Source organism: Anomalospiza imberbis, chromosome 8 (genome assembly GCF_031753505.1).
Source record: "Anomalospiza imberbis isolate Cuckoo-Finch-1a 21T00152 chromosome 8, ASM3175350v1, whole genome shotgun sequence".
Taxonomy (NCBI): Eukaryota; Metazoa; Chordata; class Aves; order Passeriformes; family Viduidae; genus Anomalospiza; species Anomalospiza imberbis.
Genome location: NC_089688.1, coordinates 11,466,797 through 11,480,777, shown reverse-complemented (window position 1 = coordinate 11,480,777; position 13,981 = coordinate 11,466,797). Strand labels below are relative to the sequence as shown.

General features: G+C 40.6%; 1 protein-coding gene and 1 long non-coding RNA gene across 2 annotated transcripts in view; one reads left to right on the top strand and one right to left on the bottom strand.

The window, feature by feature from the left end:
* Positions 1–13,981, bottom strand: part of ZCCHC24 (zinc finger CCHC-type containing 24) — a 101,350-nt gene that overhangs the window by 46,761 nt on the left and 40,608 nt on the right. The window lies entirely within an intron of this gene.
* On the top strand, positions 8,349–13,226 carry LOC137477939 (uncharacterized). Its single transcript, XR_011001288.1, has 2 exons — positions 8,349–8,765; positions 12,041–13,226. It is a non-coding gene; the product is annotated as an uncharacterized lncRNA (long non-coding RNA).

Sequence of the window (13,981 nt, the reverse complement as noted above, 5' to 3'; positions counted from 1 at the left end):
ATAAAGAACTGCTATCTTTGCTGGGAGGGAAGAATGTCATTGATTATGTGCAAGATGAATTCAGAACTTGCTTTACTGGAGGTGCATGCTTTAAATATAAGCATTCTATAATTACAAGTTCCAGAACTGCTGCTTTTTTTTTCTTTTTTTTTTTCTTAGCCTGCACTTGGAATTTGTGGTGGGAATCTCTGGGTACTCTAATCCAGGCTCACTACTCAAGAGTTTTGCTTAGTAAGCATTACAAATATTTAATAGCACCTTGGCATTATAAGTTAGTGCATGAGAGGGGAAAAAAACCAACCAAATAACCAAAAGATTCAGAGGTGTGTTGTATAAATAACTAGGAGAGAGTTCAGGATGAAAAAAAAAAAAACCAACCCACAAAAAACAAACAAACCAGAAATACAGAATGTTCAAGAACTTATGAACATCCAGGTCCATGGTTTGGATTTGTCTGTTTCATAGCTGCAAATCCAGTGTTGGGCTGGGCTCAGACACTGAATGGTTTGCTCAGGAAGGTTCAAAGATTCTCTGGTCTGGAGCTGGGATCCAAATTACTTCCAAGAATAACTTATATTTACATTTTTTCCCCTTGTCCTTCAAGGTCCTAACTATTTTCCTCTTGGCTTATGAAATGTGAATGGACATCAAAGGGGATCTTCTATATTAAGACAATGTGTATCAGACCCTACATAAAAACAGAGAAGAAAAAAGTTCTTTGTATGTTTTGCAATGATGACCTAAACTTTGGAGCAAATTCTCTGGATGTCATGGGCTGGTGCTGCTTACTGCTCCATGTAGCAGTGAGAAATGAATATCGTGTTATGTTTTCTCTGTCCTTATGTACCATAATTCATGGTTTCAAACACTATTTCCTGGAGCTGGAAACCTAGCAGAATGGATGGGAAAAAATCCAGAAACAACACATCAGCCTTTGAGCCATAGCTTTCTCTCAACATACCTATATTTCTTTGGTCTTTCTTCTAATTTTTAGCTTAGCCAGGCTGAGGTGATAGTGGTGAAGTGTTGAGACCGCAGAATTATTTTTCTTAGCTGCTAAGATATGGTGGATATCTTAGGTAGAACATATATTCTTCCAGGCATGTCTCAAAGGGCCTGGTCATAGAAGTGTTTACGTGGAAACCACTACTCCCTGAGGAAAACAAAATTAAGGAGGAAAATTTCTGTCCACTTGCTCGAATTTACTGTAACGTCTGGCACCAGCTTATGTTCCAGAGAGAGCGTGATTTTTTTTTTAATTATCTATTACAAGCTGCAGAAAGGTGTGCATTGAAAATACATAATCCTGTGCTTACCAGGGTTTCAGCTAGACTGCAGAAGGAGTGTTCTTCTGTTGGAATATATCCAAAAGATCCGTACTCCTTTGGAGTATAGCTAACTGAAAAGATAGATAATGAAGGCAGCAAAAAAAATACTCCAGTGAAGATGCATTTTAGCTGAAGATGCCAGCCATCCTGTTGACATAAGTCAGGGCTATGCAGCTGCTCGAAGGATGGCTGGGTTAGCTGTCTTTGCACAAGGGAGGCATCAAAAGCTAGCCATCCCAGTTAGTTTTTTCCATGCTGTGAAAAGAGAGGAAGAGACAGAGGAAATCTCTTCCTTTTTTCTTCTCTCTCTGGATGATGTGTGTGGGATGAAACAATTCTCTCTGGAACTGGTAGGAAAGCACAGGCAGGAGCAGATGTTCCTGAGAAGGTCCTGGATTTTAGGGAAGAGAGTGGTGAAGTGTAGTTTAGGTACATCTAATGCCTCCCCATCCCAAGAGAAGAAGAAATAAAAAGATTGAGCAAAGCTGTGTACTGGTAGAACAACAATGGCTCGATGGCAGTGACAGCATTTCAAACAGTGAGCAGCATGGAGCTCGACTGCAGTTACAGGAGGGTTACACACTCAGATTTCACTCAGGCACTTTGTGTGTCCTGTACCCATGGCACATTTACTGTCTGCCTTTTTCCCCTCTGCCACAAAAAGAGTGCCGAATTCAGTTTACCTTGGTAATAAATTTACATACTTCCACATCCAAAGTGATGGGAAAAGGCTCAAAGCCTACTACAAACAGAGGACTTAAATGAGATTCCTCTCTCAAGAGCCCAAGGAACACACTGTGAACAGCACATCTCACCAAGCTTAGCCTGCTGATCTTCCAGGGCTCTGAAACCTGAGCCTGAGTGAGCTACAGTGAGACTTAGAACCTGTGTGCTGAACAAGGACCTGCTCTCCTGAAGCTCTTTCTTTCTCTCCTGGTTTTAATACATTTTCAGTTCTAGTTACAATTAGAGTCCTCTTTTTCTTCCTGTCATGTTCTCCACCTCAATACACACATCCTTAAGTTAGAAAATTTATATCAAGGTGAGAGCCATTGTTATTATTTTGTAAGAACACATATGAATAATATGAGTGGAGGTTCCATGCTTACAGAGTTTTTAAAAAATTCAGGACAGTATATTTCCTCATGACATGGTTTAAAAGAAAAGTTTTTCCAACTAAAATATCAACTGGAGATAAATCTTTAGAGGAGAAGGTATAAACTTCATCTCAACATGCAGAGCTCTGGGTTCCAAGCTTTTATCTGAGTGCTATAATCATATTGATAAAATAAAACCCAGAAAGTCCTCATTATATGAAAGAAACATTGTAGAATGCTTTTTCCTGGAGCTGGCTTTAAACCAGAATCTCTTGTGTGGGTGAGACTTTAAGGATTCCTTTAAACATGACTTGGATTGCAAGGCATCTGCAGAACATTACTGCTCAGCTCCCTGGACCACCACTTCTGCATATGGATAGCTTCAATGCATCTACTGGCTTTTTGAGGGTTTTCTTTTCCACTGATTTAATGTTGTACCATCTTCTCTTCACCAAAGGAGTGGTTTCCTCATTTGTGATGTGGTAGCTTTTGCTAGTTTTGGAATTCCATCTTGGAAAAAAAACACATCAGCATGTACAACATGTTGTTACAATTATGTCTGAACCAAAAATCATTTGCATTATCTAGTCAGAGGGGAGTTACTACTCTGATCTGTGACTGACCTTTACTGTTCATTCTGTAAAAAGAGTTGCTACTGTGATCTGTCACTGAACTTTACAACTGAACTGGCCTGCTTTTTTATGCTGCTTTCTTATGCTAAGAGCTTCTAGGAGGACTAAAAGTTACCTGACATGGGATAAATGTTGATAGAGCTGACTGTATGCAAATTGGTATTAGCAATTTATTTAAATGCACTTTTGGTCTTGACTCGGCCCCAGAAAAATGAGGCATTAAGCTGCCCACACCACCATGTTCAGCTGCACATTTGCAAGCAGGCTTCCTTTCCTAGGGTGTCTGTACAAGCTATGGAAAGAATTCCCTGGCTGGCAGCAGAAAAACACAGGCCAGAGGCACTCTCAGCTGCACAGCTCATGCAAGGGCTGGCTGTTCATCACAGAGTTAAAGTTCAGAGCCACGAGGTTTCGCAACTGGGTTCACAGTGGGGACTGCTGTTGTTTACTTTAGGGGAAGATGGAGGCATGCAAGGGAGGAGGGAGTCACTCCCCCATGTGCTCCCAACTGCTCGACACCCCGCTGCAGCCCTGTTCCCAATGATTTATGCAGCTGCTGGATGGGGTCTGGTTTCAGGGGATGTGAGCTGCAGAAGCAGGTGGGACTCCCAGGCAAAGACTCCAGACCCAGGACAAAACAGAAAGAAATCTGTCCTCTTCCCAGGGTGGTGAGGGATCTGATAAGGAAGTACTCTGTGAGCTTAACTTTCCCCTATGACAGCAGCCCCAAGGATCCCTGAAAAGCCACCTGCCACTTGCAAGGTAATAGGAGCCTCTGTAAAAATTCAGAACAACTAGTCCAAAGTATAAGAGCAAATGCTGCTGCACTGCTCAACATCTATGGCCACTAAGTGCAGTAATTTTTGTGTGTTAGAGGTTCTTTGTTTGGGTCTGTGTACATGCACATCCTTTCAACTCATCAACTCTGACATGCAGCACTTGCCAAGCTAGGATTTTAAACTACCTCCCACATTAGCTGTGGCATAAAGAGGGACAGGATGCTCTTTATTTACTGCCATTCTGGGGATTCTTCTCCAGGGCTTGCTGTGGATGTTTTTACAATTTAAAGTAATTTGTAATTTAAAGCCACAATACCCAGGCCAACGATAACAACAGTTTTTCTTTTGAGCTCTGTGGAAGTTCACATCCTCTGCTTTGTATTCCCCTTCTCCCTTGCCTGCACTTGATGTGCTCTGCCAGTAGGCTGACATCAGATGTAATTTTCAAAGAACAAAACCTTCTGAGATATTAATTTCAAATGCTGTTTTTTCACACTGGAGTGTGTACACAGGGAGATCATTCTGGGGCAAAAAGCTGTGTGGTTGAGGACAGGCCTGGGAAAAGCTGCCTGGGACTGAATCTGGCTTTTCTGAGTTCATGCCTTACTCCTCTGTGTGCCATTTAATAGTCTGTGGCAGGGACGATATGCTGCCCACCTCACGCAGGGGCTGTGGTGAAGGTCAACACAGATGGAAAGCCCTGTGCCTCAGCTTGGCTGGGGTTAGTGGGACCCTCACACACATTCCAGGCTTATAAAAAGATCTGTTGGTATCAGTTTAATCTCTTTAGAAGAAATATGTCATTATTCATTTCCAATTGGGTTATAACCTTTATGTATGATATATTCCTTTAAAGATGGAGGTCGTGACTGTTTCTCTTGGAAGATGAAAGGTTATTGGAAGGAAGTCTGGACTCAGAAGAGGAGAAAGAGGGGGAGAAAGGTTTTAGATCACAATTTCAAAGAGCTCTCATTAGCCCCTCTAAGTGAGCAGCTCTCCGAGCCATGGCAGTGACAGACCGTAAGACACTACCACACATTGGGCCTGCCTGGCCTCCTGCATGCTAGGATATGTTTTCCTATGGCCTTCTTTGCACTCTTGCCAGGCCAAGATTTGTGTCTGTGAAAAGTTCTCAGGACAACTAGAGTCTCCTCTAGTCCAGCTCTGAGCTCCTCTCTGCTCTGTTAGTTTTGCTAACACAGATGCTGGAGCAAAGCTGGTGTGAAGTTAGTGAATGAACCTTGTGAAAGGAGAGGGGGACACTGAGCAATCTTCTCCTGTGTATGAACAGCAGGTGTAGCTCCTTTGGCTGCACTTTATACTGAGGGCATAGAGAAAACTGTCGACTTTGTGTATTCATTTTTCTCAACTATATGCACAGGTACGGGATGGTTTCTCACTTTAAACCACTTCAAAAAACTGAAAGTCCTTTTTTCTTATGGGTGATGCATACTTGGTAACTGGTCTCTATCTGTGTTTAAGAACTGTAACAGAGCTTGGAAAACTCTGTTTTGAAAACCATGTGTACATGTTAATCTGTTTTGTCACTCCCTGGTGGCATGCTGCTCTCTAGCAAAAGGGATATGTCTGTAGCAGAGCCTGCAAAGTCGTGCTCAGCCCTGAGCTGTCTGCAGGAATCTACATACCTCCATGCCCACATTTCTCTGTTCAAATGGGGAAATAACTGGGATATGGAGGACACAAAATGTCTGCCTTCAAATAGCCCACATTCACATCGTATCAGCTCTTGAGAAATAAAAATCGACCCTGTTATTACCATATTATGTAACTATTTTCAAAACTGCAACCTAAAGGATGGGATCTCCACTTCCTTTTCTGTACAAGTGAACTAAACTCCTGCCTCTTCTTGACAATACCTCAAAGAACCTAGTGCCAAAGCAGACCTGAAGGGGATGTGTCTGGGCTTTGTTTTCCAATATAAGAAACACCTTTTGGAAACTTAGGTTTGTGTTTGCATGCTGTCCACATCATGACTTTTTACCCTTTGTCATCCTTCCAAAGTCAGGCAATTCCACAAAAAGTAGAAATGCAGGCCTCCTCTGTGGGATAGGTGATTGGGTTGAATCACTTCTTTGCATGCATCTGATTTCCTAGTAGAATGCTTATTTTCAGGTTGTGTATTTTGGGAAGGGACTATATGGCAACAGTCAATTAACAGTAATTTCAATGAACTAAGCACCTACCTTAAATTTTCAGTACTTAGTTACATCATGTGTAAGTAATCAGTTTTGAGATGATATTTCTAAACAGGCTGAGCAGTGTATAAGCCTGGTTGCTGAAATAGTTCTTAATTCAGTTCCATGACTCTCAGTAGCAGTTTTTGTTATTCTGGTCTGTATGGTGATTATATTTTTCTTGCTAAATTGGGAGTCCTTAGCATTCAGGTTGAAGAGGATAGAAATGTCTATTTAAAGGATAGTCTGATCAAAAACAGATGAAAGAAAATAGGAAAGAATGGTGATTATATATAGACTTTACAGACTTGGGCCTTTGTCATACTATGTCTAATTCCCATTTCTATATATGCACTGGCAGAAACACTATTTGAAAATTTAAAAATGTTACTACATGGGAATTTCAAGGATAATATCTTCTTTGAGCACCCCAGAAAATGCGGGACTGCTTTACAGCTTAATTCTGTTTGAGTTTTCCTGGCAAGAAACACACAAAACTGTTTTTCCTGCTCACCAGGAAGAAAACAAACGTCTGTAACATCACCTTTATAGAAAATCCTCTACTCATCTTCTCCTTCCATGTAACACAAGCCATTTGAACTCCTCTGATCAGTAATATAAAAATAGTGCTGGATTCATCCCCAAAGCATCTTTCCCTGGATTAATTCTTACTTTTTCCTTAGTGCCCATCCACCTGCTGGCCAGCCTGCTGCCTCCCTATCTGCTCTTCACATCAAATGGTGCAGAGCCCCCTTGGTCACTGGCTGGTGTCAGCTTGGCATGGCACTGACCTGGGCAGGTAGGGAGGACACTAGTGCTGGAGGACAAAGCTATATGTCTTTATAAATTGTTTTTTAGTACACGGAAAGCTAGGATTAATAAGGGTTTAATTCTCCCCCTTGCTATATTCTGCATATAACCAGTGATCTTGTGCCTTTCAGGTGATTTTTGCTATCTCTTGACAGATACATGATCTCTGCAGTTGATCACCTTCACATCCTTTCTTGAAGCCTCATCATGCTAACTCTGTATTTCAGGATTTTCTTCAAGAAAAACACAAAAAGCAGGTCATATCTCCTGCTACCTCCATGTATTTTAGTTCTGCAATTAAGCTTATTCTCACCATTATTTGCTTAGACCAAGATGAACAGCACAACCAATACTTTCTGCTGTAGCTGAAGCCAAAGTATAAACAGAATGAATATTTCCAAGATTACTAAGATTATGGGATAAACAATATGACCAATCAGGTCATTTCCAAATGAGCTATTTCCCATTTTTATTGCTTTTCAGAATTTTTCTTCCTTAACACAGTAGAAATCTTGCTCTTGTTAGCTAGGCCAAGCTTCAAAGAAATGCAGAGGTACAGATTAATCTAAATGTTTTTAAACCAACTCTTGTTGGTGTTAGCAGAGAAGCCCAGCCATGATGAACAGACTATGCTCCAGTGCTAGCAGGAGGAGCACAAGAGCAGTGTTTAAAGGCAGGTGCTCATCAGCCTTAGCTGGCAACCACCACCATCATTCTACTTACAGTTACCTTTGAAATTCAGGGATCAGATGTGCTGAGACACACAAACAGCATGAACATGAGTAATACTGATAGCAGTAAACACAAAGCATTTTAGCTGAGGACACATGCCAAACACAGCCTCAGAAGCATAGCCCAGGGTAACAGTAATAATATTTCAGCCTGTGTAAAACAGCTCTTCATTCAGATCCAATTCTGAATTGGAAACATTTAGGTCTGATATTTATACATTAACCATGCGACTAACACAAGTTGAGAGAAAGAGCTGGTAAGGTGCTTCAGTATGCTGCCAAAAGAGTATTTCATTCTGGATCACTGAGACTCACAGTCTTCCAGAAGTGGTTCTAGGGAACGTGGACTGTGGATCTTTCAGCTCACCAGAAATGCACAAGCAGTTTAGTGAGCATTTAGGGGGAGAAAAAGGAGTGAGGCGTACCTGGAGAATCACTGTTACAAAGGCAGCTTCCACTTTATTGCAGCATTTTTCTTTTATGCTAATTAATTTTAATTAAATAAAATCTAATGTTAGGGATGATGGGATGATATCACAATCATGCCATTCAAAGACAAAATACTTCTAACCCTCATCAAGCTCCTTAAGCTCTCTTGACAACAGTAGCATAACCTTATATTTATCTAGCATCATTCAGACAGTATAGTTTTTAAATAATCTATAAATGCACATTAGGAGGTAAACTCTTTCTAAGTTTTTGTGTTGAAGATGACACACTTTATTTATAGGAAGGTAATTTCTCACTTTTTTAGTGGTTTGTCTATGATACTGATCTGAACCTTTATAGCGTTCAAGCCTTAAGAATACTGATTGTTTTTAAATGTGGCTAAAACAATAGATTTGTAAGCGCAAACACAATGAATAGAAGTAATTTATTTTATGTACTTAGCTTAGAGTATTTGAACAGAGTATTTTACATCTTGCAACGCTGTTCACTGAAGTATGACTGTATTATAACAAACACACATGCAAAAATTCTGTGTGTCTGACTCAGGCTCATTTCAAAGCTTGGGGGAAGACAATGGAATTTCCATTGCCCTCAGTTAGACTAGGGCTGATTGATTACTGGTCATTTAGTGGAGTATGTGACTATGTTTGTACACATGGTAAGTAGTAAACTCCATGGGTGCTGCTTTATCATGACAAACCAACACATTTCGGATAACAGGGATTTGGATTACATCCTTTCTGGTAAATCAACAATACTGATCCTGATTTATGTGTTCCCTTAGAGTGGGTGTTTGGCTAAATACATAGTCTCAATCCTTCTAGGTGGCACAAGCTAATTAAGTGCAATTTTCCTTTCTTCCAAGAAAGCCCGATAGTTAACTCTTTCCTGTCTAATCTCAAATTGACTATTGTATTCCTGAACTCCAAATGGGGCTGCTGCATAGCTGACAACCTGTGCAATGCTGTCGAGGTCAGCTGGGAGGGTTTCTGCAGACATGGCCTGTAATAAATCCTGAGGGTCTGTCCTGTAGTGGTGTCCCCCCATATGGACATCTTCTGATGGGCTCTTGCACACATTGAGCCAGCAAAGCCTTGTGGTCAGCCAGACCTCTTCTGTTTGTAGTAAAAGAAAAAGGGGAAGCCTCTACATATGCTTTCCTGTTACCCTTTTATAACCTGCCAGATGAATATTAGCAGCTGAGGAAATAGTGGTCAGATCCATGACCCAGGGAAGGATCCTGTGCACTACTAAAACACACCTTGAAGCGGGATTACTGCTAAGGTGGAGATGGGTGGAGACAAACATGCTCCAAAATGCTGTGCCATCTTGAAACTGCAAGTTTTTCACAGATTCTAGTTTTCACTTGTGGTTTGCTCTTTATACAAATGAAAGAAGAAATATCTGTACACGATGCTGAGGCTTGCAGTGTCTGCATTCAAGATCCAAAGACTTGTTTGCCTGATCATCTCTAAGAGAGGAAGCTCTCATACTCACAGGTGTGATGTCACAAGTCACATCACTAGATTTAGAAGACAGTCTGTTGAGCTATATGCAGGAAATGATTATGATATAAGAACACAAGTGGCTGCTTTGGGCTTCACAGTTTTGGGGACTCTGCAGTTTTGTGTGACAGTGCTGGGGAGCCCATTCAGTTTGCTGACAACAGTGCTCTCAGCAAAAGTAGCTGCTCCCCAGACCTCTGCAAATTGAAAGGCCAGACTTAGCCATGCTGTTTCTTAAAAGTGACATAGCCACAGGAATGGATTTGTGACAAGATGGCAAAAGAACAAATCCCACCATAAAAGAACAACAATGAAAGGCTATAAGGGGGGGAAAATTAATTCCAGAGTGGGCTGATGTGCTTACGCAAGACAATTTACACAATCACAGCATTGTGCAAAGAAACAAAGATATGGCCTTGGGGAAGCCACTGCCATTTTGTAAGCAATAGTTAAAAAATGCTTGCACTGACTGTACCAAGAAATGCCTGTAGAGGCAGGGGCCCTAATAAGGAGCCACAGGCAGCACCCCAGTGGGTAAACAAAAAGACATGGCTCCCTGAGCAAGAGACTGGCCCCTCGTAAACACAAAGGGCTTTATGCAGTGTTGCATGTGCTGGCTGCACCTCAGAGCTGGGCAGCCTCACACGCATCTTCATGTACATTCTTCTGGGCTGGACATATTCTTAGAGATGCAGGAGAACAAGAGGTTTCACAGCAAAGCTTCCATCCTCACTTTACATTATTATTTGTATCTCTGGTGCATTGGGAATTCAGCATGCTCAGCTGTGTTTTTAGAGCAAGTTCCTCCAGCATGGCTTCTTTGTTCCTGTTCTTCTCCAGTCTGCTTGTATTTAGGCTTCCCCGGCAGGGTGGGAAAACTCCACAAGTGTCAGTAAAAATTAGGTTTTGTTTTCGTCTTTTGAGCCAAGAATACAGCAAATGCTAAAAAGTGCTTCAGCAATCAAGTGTTGTGGGAAAAAGGTGCTTTTGCAGCTAGAAATATAAATTATGGGTGCCTGATTTGGAAATTTGGTAGCTGACATTTTAAAAAAGCAGTACCTCCCCAAGGTCATCAAAGCAGAGTGCCTGACTGGATGAGGCAGTTTTAAAGTTCTGACCAAGTTTCCAAAATGTTAGAGATGAGGATTTCAGATCATGGGAATTCTAGTTTGCTGAGGTGACTTATGTTTGTGTAAGCATAGATTAGGATGTAAGCAGAAAGTTATTTTTATAAACTAACAAAATAAAACTTAGGAAAATAATCCATAAGGAAAAAAAACAAACTTACAAGTTTTCTAAAGGAGCCTTAGTGTATCAAGTACTCAGCTTCAGAAAACTGCAGTAAGATTTGGTGGCAAAATCCCAATCTAGATGACATTTTGCTAGTAAATAAGTAAACGTCCTACAGATTTCAGAAGCAGAATGACACTTCTGTAGATACATCAAACACCAGTTCCAAGGGAGTAAAGAATTATTGTGAGCAGTTTTAAGTGAAGATTGTCAGGCTGTTATAAAGTGGTGGGAAGTGTTGCTATTCATCTTCTTCCTAGTATTAGATGTTAGACATCAGTTTAAATGTCTAAGAAGAAAATTCCTAGCAGTAAGGAATAGCTGTCAGGTTAGGAAATTGCAGACACGTCACTCTTTCAGCTATTTGAAGTCTGACTGCAGAGAATGCTTGAGAATATACAGACTGAAAGGCAGCAGGATAAGCTGAGGAAATGGTGCGGCTAATTCAACGGGCTGTTCCATTTTGGGCAGTGATTGCTGCTTCCTCCAAGCTTCCAACACTATCCTTCCTCTCCATTCTGCTCAGGTTTTCACTTGTAGCTAGAACTGTGTAAATATCTACTACAGTCAACTAGTGTGTAATTTCATGTGTCTCTACCTTCTGATTTCTTCATTTTCTAGTCAGAATAGACAAAGAATTGCCAAAAATGGCACAACAATCCTTCTCATGTCCCTAGCTGGACAAGCTGTACAGCTGTGCTTCAGTTTCCAAGTCAGTAGGTTCAGCATCAGAGGGGAGCAAACCATCTTGGCACAAATGTGCAGGTTAGGTGGAATTTAGGTCTGTGGCAATGTAAAAGGGACCATTACTTTAATGCTGCCTACAGCATTTCAGAGAGGTATACTCATGGATTTTTAGGTGTTTATGCAGTTTTCCAACAGCTCTCAATTTAGCAAGTGTCTAAATTTAAGCCACCACTTCGCCACAGTGTCATCTTCAGCAAAGAATTTGCTGGCACATGAGGAAGAGCATTGCTCTCCTGGTGCTTTGATGTCACTATCTTTAGATTCTTCTGTACCAATAGGATAACGCTTCCTTTCAAATAGATTTAGCCAAAACTTGAAGTTTCTTCTCCTCCATTCTGGTTTTTTAAAATAGTATGGTAGACAGATATTCCTGTATGTGTGTCTGTGAGGTTATGCCAATTTGTTATTAGCCTGCCCGATAAGATACTCCAAATTGTACTAGTGACCAATGATTACAAATGGTTGTTTTGTCTCAGTTTTTGTTTCAGTTGAATGTAAATCTTCTAGGATCAAAGGGCTCTATAATCAGAAAGATGTTATGAAAGAAAAGTTTCCATCTCCTCCTGCCACGTGCCTTAAGTCTACAAAAGCAGCTCTCTTTCAACCCTGAAAAGAAATAGCAATTAAAAAAGCAAACCCTCAATTAAAATGTAGAATTATCTTCAGTGTGAAACTCCATCGCTGAGTCATGTAAAATGGGACAGCAAGAGTGGGAAAACACTGCTTTAGAGAAAGACTGTACCAGTCTAGATGACTGAGGTGTTCTCTGGCAGAATTTCTAGGGGTCTGCTGCACAGCAGACCAGCAGTAAATCCAGGAGGCTGTTGCACCAGCTGAACCATGAATACATGGAAACAGATTATGTCCTAACAGATTTCAATGAGTGTTTTTGGGGTTTGGGCGTTGTTTGTAATTCTGTAATGAGAATGTCAGGTTTTTATATAAGCAGGGGGAAAAGTGAACTAAGCAATGCAAACAAGTATTTTACTTATTTTTGAGAATTCTATTGTAAAACTTGATGTTTACATGACAGTTAGCACTGTCCTCCAGCCAGAAGATATTGAAAAGGAAGGAAATGAACTGTGCAGTCATTTACACCCCATGAAAAGACATTTGATACCTTAGAAAGATTTCTTGGTTTCTCTAGTGACTTGTTTCTAATGTAAGCCTGCTGTCTTTATATTCTGGTCATGTACAGAGTCAAGCAAAAGCAGCACTGGGGAAAAAAATGTAGGGCCAAATCTATTCTAATGTAGCTTCACCACAGTTGGTGGAGTTAAGCCAGGAGATAATTTGTCCCAAAGATTTTGGAGCAACTAAGTATTAAACTGAAGCTTAATAGAGCACTAGAGCTGACAGGAGTAGCAAGAATTTATTTGCCATTAATTTTCACTTAGAATATAAAGGAAAATGGTAGAAGGAAAATTTTACAAAGCTGTAATGAGCACGCACAACCTCTGTCTTCTCTGAAAAGGAAGCTGGCCTTTCCCATAGGTTTCCATAAGCATATCTCCCTATAAATATATACTGTTATCTCCTGGTTTTGATCTGCTCACTTGTCCAGTTAGGTCCATGCAACTGCTAACTTTTAAACCTCAGTCCTTGCCAAAGCTGTCTGTGCTCTCAAAGTAAAACAAAACATTGCACATAGAAAAAAACAAAGTGTGTTGCTGATGAAGACGATAGGAATGACCTACTAGGACAGATGCACACCATATCACATAATAAATACATTGTTACTGCATATGGTATGACATCACAGATGTGCCTGAACACACTTGATGATTTAGCACCTTTTGCTGTGAGATAAAGCTGTGCCAGATGATGGCAGAAATCAATCCAGGTAGTTCAACTATGAAACGCTTTCACAAAGACCATAAGTAAATAAAGTGTTCCGCTCTTTTCAATATTGCATGTTTCATTCTAAAGGACGACAGGTGTTCCAAAATCAAAGATCTCCAATTACAAAGATGTGTAGTACAGAGAAGCAACATTCTGGAGTGGTGGGAGTTGTGTGGTTTTTTTCTCTGATTTTCTTTTTTCTGTAGTATCCTATCAAGGGGCTCTGGGTATTTAGTATAATTCCTTTCCACACAATCCAAGCCGTTTTCTTTTCTGTAGTAAGGATCCAAGAAACCTTTGGTTAACCCCATTCAAGGCTAGTAGTTAACCTGATAGTCTTCACTTTGATCTGGGCTACATTATTTCTCTTTTCTAATCCTCTTTGATAAAGGCAGAATTATCAGAGTTTCAGATAAACTTTCCCAGGTTTGGATTCCTATCGAAAACATTCTAGGGCTGCTAAAGTGAATTGGATAAATCTAGATTAAAGACCAGTCCAGTGTCCTCTAAAGGGAGTAAGAACTGTACTAGCTAGAAATATTTGAGATCAAGTATAGTACCGCTAGCGGAATGAA